The sequence below is a fragment of the Lissotriton vulgaris genome, unplaced genomic scaffold, assembly GCF_964263255.1.
Source record: "Lissotriton vulgaris unplaced genomic scaffold, aLisVul1.2 SCAFFOLD_985, whole genome shotgun sequence".
In the NCBI taxonomy this organism is placed as follows: Eukaryota; Metazoa; Chordata; class Amphibia; order Caudata; family Salamandridae; genus Lissotriton; species Lissotriton vulgaris.
Genome location: NW_028251234.1, coordinates 573,375 through 579,690, shown reverse-complemented (window position 1 = coordinate 579,690; position 6,316 = coordinate 573,375).

Genomic DNA, 6,316 nt, shown 5'->3' with positions numbered 1-6,316 from the left:
CTCCTTAGTAGTAGGGGTGCGAGTGTAGGCCTTAGTTTTGCCCCCAGTAATAGGAGGAAAATTCATTCTACATAAGGGACATCTTTGCAGCCCCACCTGTAAATCTTTATCCGGGGCAATCCTCGGACACCTAGTCCTCTGACAACCCCCCCCAGATTCCAGAGCTCCGCTCTATCACAAGTGCGCCTCTCACAGGGGGCTGGTGGAAAAATCACAGGGGTTGTGGCGCTGAGTGCGGGCCCGGCGCGGACGGGCGCAGACGGGCCCGCCTTTGGCGCGCCTTCAGCGCGCCGCCGGCATGCCCGCTGCGCCCGCCCGCTGCGTGGGCGAGACCCTATGGCCATTTTATAGGGCGAGAGGAGGGCGTGAGGCTGCGACAACTAGTCCACAGACCTTCCCCTCCCTCCAAGATGGCGGTTCGTGTGCCCCCTTCCGCGTCAGCGCCCAATCGGCTGCGCGGTGGGGTGGGAAATGGTAGCGAACCACTACACGGGACCGAAGCCACCAGCCAGCAAAAAGCGCGAGCTAAAGTGGTACGTGCCTTTCCTTTTTAGAATCAAATAGTGCAAACAGTTTACATGAAATTACATTAAAATCGTGCAAGTCATGAAAATAAAACAATCGCTCACTTTCCAGCCCTAATCCCCCGGCTTTCCGCCTCAGGGGAGTATCAGAGTGAGCGCGGCGATGGTGTGCCGGTTTTAAGCCTCTGGGAGGGCGTGAGGCTGCGACAACTAGTCCGCAGACCTTCCCCTCCCTCCAAGATGGTGGTTCCTGTGCCCCCTTCCGCGTCAGCGCCCAATCGGCTGCGCGGTGGGGTGGGAGATGGTAGCGAACCACTACACGGGACCGAAGCCACCAGCCAGCAAAAAGCGCAAGCTAAAGTGGATGTGGCAGTGCACCAGCCACATTAATAATCTATTCAAACTATGAAATAAAACTCACACGAATATCCAAAACCCATACAATTCAATAACCGCACCAATTAAACACACAACGAATAAATCACAAGACTTCCAATCTTTTCCTACTGGACGAAACTTGCCAGAGGATGGAAGAAATGGTGGCATAGACCTCAGATGCATGTAATTGCTGCAAAAATATTAAGGCCGAATAACATTGTCTAAACTTATACTTCCATACTAATGGTATACAAATATGTTCCCAAGACTTGTCCCCCCTACAAACAGGTACAGTGGGCCTCATTTATGAGAAATGACGCATCGCTGCGTGAAAGCAGCGATGCGTCACTTATCAGTGCGCACTCCTTGCGACATACCTGATGCGTCATATTTAATGTATGACGCATCATGTCGCAAGGAGTTACAGATACGTCAGTATATCTGATTTATCTGTAAGCGCAAAAGTGACGGATTGCTGGGGTGTGTCACAAAAGTGACGCAACTCCAGCAATGCGTCCTTTCACATGGGGCAAGCCCGATGTGAAAGGGCTTGCGTCAGTCTTACGCCTGCTGTGAGGCAGGCGTAAGATTTTGACGCATTTGAGTCCTAGAAATGGCGCAGTGAAATCTGGTAGATCTCACTGCGTCACTTCTATGACCCTTTCTTGCGTGGGAACACCCCCCCCTGCATACATTGTACCTGGCGCAGGTATAATGTAGCGCAGGGGTTTACAAAGTGACGCATCTACCAAGATGCGTCACTTTGTAAATGTGGCGCAACAAGGCGCATTTTTTACACTGCTGGGGCGTCACAAAAAGTGACGCACCGGTGGCGTAAAAGTGACGCAAGGGCTCATAAATGGGCCCCAGTGTACTTTGATCTGTCAATCCATCACAGGGACATTGAGCTAATGCCCTGGACCAATCGCCCCTCCTTGAGGACGTAACTAGACTGAACACTATACTATATCTATATCTGATGAGAAGGATCTTGGGTTGACTGTTAGTGACAAATTCTAAATATGGATGTAAGTCATCAGTGGTTACAGGACACTGATATTACAGTCAATGTTAAATATTTCTTCATCTAACTCCCACATACACAAGATTGTGCTCACAAACAATGGAAGGATTGCCTTCTTTTGCTGACGTGGCTGAAATGACCTATCCGTTATCTTTAGGAAGCATTATTTGGGCGTTTGGATTTCTGATTTCAGGTTTCTATATAGTATGCGACACCAACATATCATGTCAAGATTCATGAATACCAGAGCATACTCCTTCATGCGAAGCACACTCCACCTGTTAATCCATGGTCCGTATGGTCCACTGTGTGTTGTTAATAAACTTGACAGCAGACATCATGGGCCTGTTCATTCAGATTCACTATTTGCTCAATTCAGGGGCGTCGTGAACTCCCCCTCCCCCCCTTTATCCGCTACAGCTTGGGTGGGGTTCTTTAGTTTATGGGCCTCTTCTCTGCAACTTGACAGGAAACACGGATACATATCACTAAAAGAAAGAAAGATAGGCTGTTAGAGAAAAGGGAATGAGGATGGGTGAGCATATGCATGAGTTAGTGAAAGGATGAATGAGTGGGTGAAAGGGTGGCTGGATGATATGGATTGATGGATGAGTGGGTGAAAGGATGGTGGATGAAAGTATGGATGGGTGAAAGAATGGATGGATAGATGAGTGGGTGGGTGGGTAAAAGAATGGATGTGTGGATGAAATGAGGAGTGGAAAAAAGGATGTATGTGTGGAAGGTTGGATGGGTGGATGAGTGGGTGAAAGAATGGGTGGGTGAAAGGATGGCTGGGTTGAAGAAAGTATGGAAGGGGAAAGGATTGATGGATTAGTGGGTGAAAAAATGGGTAGTGTAGTGGGTAAAAGGATGGGTGGATGAAAGGATGGCAGACTAAATGAAAATATGTGAGGAAGGATGGATAAATGAAAGGATGCAGAGGATATTGAAAATATGAGGATGGATGGGTGGATTGAAAGGATGGCACAGTAAAAGAGTATATTTGAGGATGGATGATGCATGGATAGATGGATCATGGATGGCAGAGTATATAGAAATCTGATTGGATGAATGAGTTGGTGAAAGGATAGTCGAGAGAATGGAAAACTGTGAGGATGTATGGATGGGTGGGTGAAAGTATGGCAAAGTAAATGGTAATTTGAGAGGATGGGTGGATGGCAAAGTGCATTGTAATCTGAGAGGATGGATGGCAAAGTAAATAAAAATCAGAGAGGATGGATGGAACAATTGATGGACAAAATGTTCAATACATTTATGAAAGGCTTTATTGATGGATGGTCAAGTCAAATGATGGATGTAGAGGTGGATTGATGTGCAGGTGGATGCACGCATTGATAATGGATGTTTGTATGGCTGGATAGCAGGATGAAATAACCAATGGATGGATGGAAGGGTGAAAGAATTAATGATGGATGAAAGAATGAATGGATGAGTAAATGTAAAGATGAAACTGTAGACATCAGCAGGTGGATGGAAGGGTGAAAGGATAAATAGACTGATTTTTGGATGGAAAAGACATAGGAGCTCTTCTAGGGAGGTTCAGGTTCACATGCTTCGCTTGCTTGGTGTCTTCATAGCTTGGGTTCAAAGTGGGGGATATTTACATTTTCTGGCTACCTTATCGCAGCAAAGGTGCATCCAGGCTTATTTCTCCCAGTTTCAGCAGCCTTTGTGCTGCAATGTTGCCACTGCTGATGTCATGCCTGGGGTTCCTATGTGTCTTCACATTTAGCCCTCTAGATGACCCAAACAGTCTTAGCTGTGCTGCATGGCATTGGCACTCATCATGCAATATAATCTAGCAAAATGGTACATTTGTTTGATGGTGACTGCAAGTAAGTCCTCGCCCTTGCTTCACTCTAGGGTACTCGCTTGTGGGAGTCCCTCCCAGCACTCTCCCACATCACTTCCTGCACTTGGGACTTAGGGGCTGGGGCCAGGTACTTATACCTGCCCAATCCCGGGCTCGACCTCTTTGTTCCCCCACTGGACATGCTGTCACCCACCCTATCCCATAACCAGTGTGCCAACAGCTGGTTTGCTTCTTATGCTCAGCCTGTTAATTGTTTATTTGTGTTACAGACGGAATTACAGGGTGATTCAGAGGCATTTTGGTACAGAGGGAGCACAGCAGGGCTGCTCAATGCCGAACCTCCGGAGTCTTTATGGCAGGATACTGGGATACAAGCAACTATGCCCCAGTAGACCTTCGGGAGGTAGCAAGACTGAGCAACCGGGGGCTTGCCTGTATCCACTCCGTCCTTTAAAAGGTGTGAGGAATAATCCTGGACTGGTGGTCATGGATTAAAAAGAGAAAACTCCCCAAAGGAAAATTAGTAGCACCAAATGGGTTGGCCCATGGTTCCGTTTGGCTCATCAGGTTGTGGGCAGCTTAGCTTACCCATCACTGCCTGCCCTCAGACCGCCCGTAAGTTTAGCCACCACGTTGGCATATTTCATTTATGAAATAAGCCTGTGCAAACTGTTTTTCCCCCAAACCATGTGTTGTCTGATTTATTTAATTACTTGTGTGCTAAGTAGCTATTTACCATGTTAACGGGGAGGGTTGCCGATATCGGCTCTATGCTGTGTGTGGTAGCTCGATAGCAGTAGAGACGGGTGGCGTGGGTACAGCCATAACCTCGCTGCCTAGTCCCAAGGTGGTGTACCGTAGAGTGAACACAGGCCATCAGTTGAGTGCTGTATGTTGTTGGTTTGTTTAGCAGGTTGTGGGTGGTTTGGCTGTTAGAAGTTATTCCTGATGTTTCCACAGATTTGATCACTTCTCAGGTCAGAGGCCAGTGAGGTCTTTACACTGGGGGCAATTTCCCTTTGGGAGTTATTGAGAGCAGACATTGCCTATGAAGGGAAGAGCGGTGGGGGCAGGGGGGGTGGGGGAGGCGGGGCGATTTTGCACAGACGACAACAACGGGAAATTATTTATTTATTTAAATTTCCCTCGTGGTCGTCTGTTGAATTTCCCACCCACCCAACCCGATACCACAGATCTTACCTTCACTGGCCGCTCCTGTTTGAGAGCCTCTTGTACCACCATCTGAACTTAAAGGAATTTGTAAATCTGGTTTGTTGTATAGCTGAATTATGCGGCATATTGTAATGCTGTGGACCTCTGACTGCTTTGTGGTGATTCATTGAAAACCAGACAAATAATGTAAACGTGTCAACGAGACACCCAGTGACTTTCAGACGTCAGGACAGTGGTATATATGCCATCGCTCTCGAATTAGGCATACTCAAAACTGTTTCTATGTCTCTCCCTGATAAACAACTGAAGAATGTTAAATATACCTGCCTGTTGAGTGCTGATTTCAACAAATCAAATATTAAGGCGATGTGCTTCCGGGTCACAATTCTTCTTCAGCAAGAAATGAAGACAGGTTATCTAAGCGTGCCAGCGCCTCTCCAATGCTGCAGCTAACAAGAGTTGACAGTGTTTCAGGAACAGTCATTTTCTAAATAAAAAGTGAAAATATTTTAAGCATTTATTTCTATTGATGGGGAAAAACACATTTTCGCTAAATAAAGATAATCCAGGGCGCGCTTCTCATTTTAATAACAATATGCCTTTCTGATAATCCTCCTTTTGTAGTTTGTAGAAGAACCTATAAATATCTTCACTCACTCCTACCGGGGGTGAGGGGGGGGGGGGGTGGGGGGGGGGACCTCGGGGATTTTTCTTCAGTAGAGATAAGGACTCGCCCCACTGCTGATGTACTGAGGCCATAGACAGAAGTGCAGTTTGAACAACAAACAACATCCGCCTGTATTCATTTATATGCAAATCATTCTGCTGAATTGTGATCAGCACACCATTTCTAGATACACAAAGTATTTATAGAATCGGTTCTTTGTTAATGCTCTATGAAACCATCGTTAATGCATTTCTCTTCTTGAAGTTCCTCCCCTTGCTCCTCAGATACAACTATTTTCCTAGTATTTGTGCCTAAATGTGCAATTGTGCTTTACTCAAAATACTTTTCTACTACTTTCTTATATTTTTGACTGATGTCTCTTAGTTCTTCCTGTGCGTTCCAGCTACATGCCTGTTTTCGTTGCTAGGGCTCCATAAGGTTCTCATTACGTGTGTCCCTTACCAATATTCGTTATTTCCCTGCCCTGGAATTAACATTAGCAGAGGTCACTCACTGATAAATCAGACAGGTCCTGTGACTCCTGGTATGGGCCCTTTTGAATTATTGGGCCACTTCTTATCATGGCCTTTTTAGTTGATTGTAACTATAAAAAAATAAAAAATAAATTGTTTAGAAGGTTGTAATTCTTCTGCTAGAGTTTTCTCCACCTTTGGAGAGGCTGCTAAAATTCATCAAACCCCGCCAAAGTTATTAGC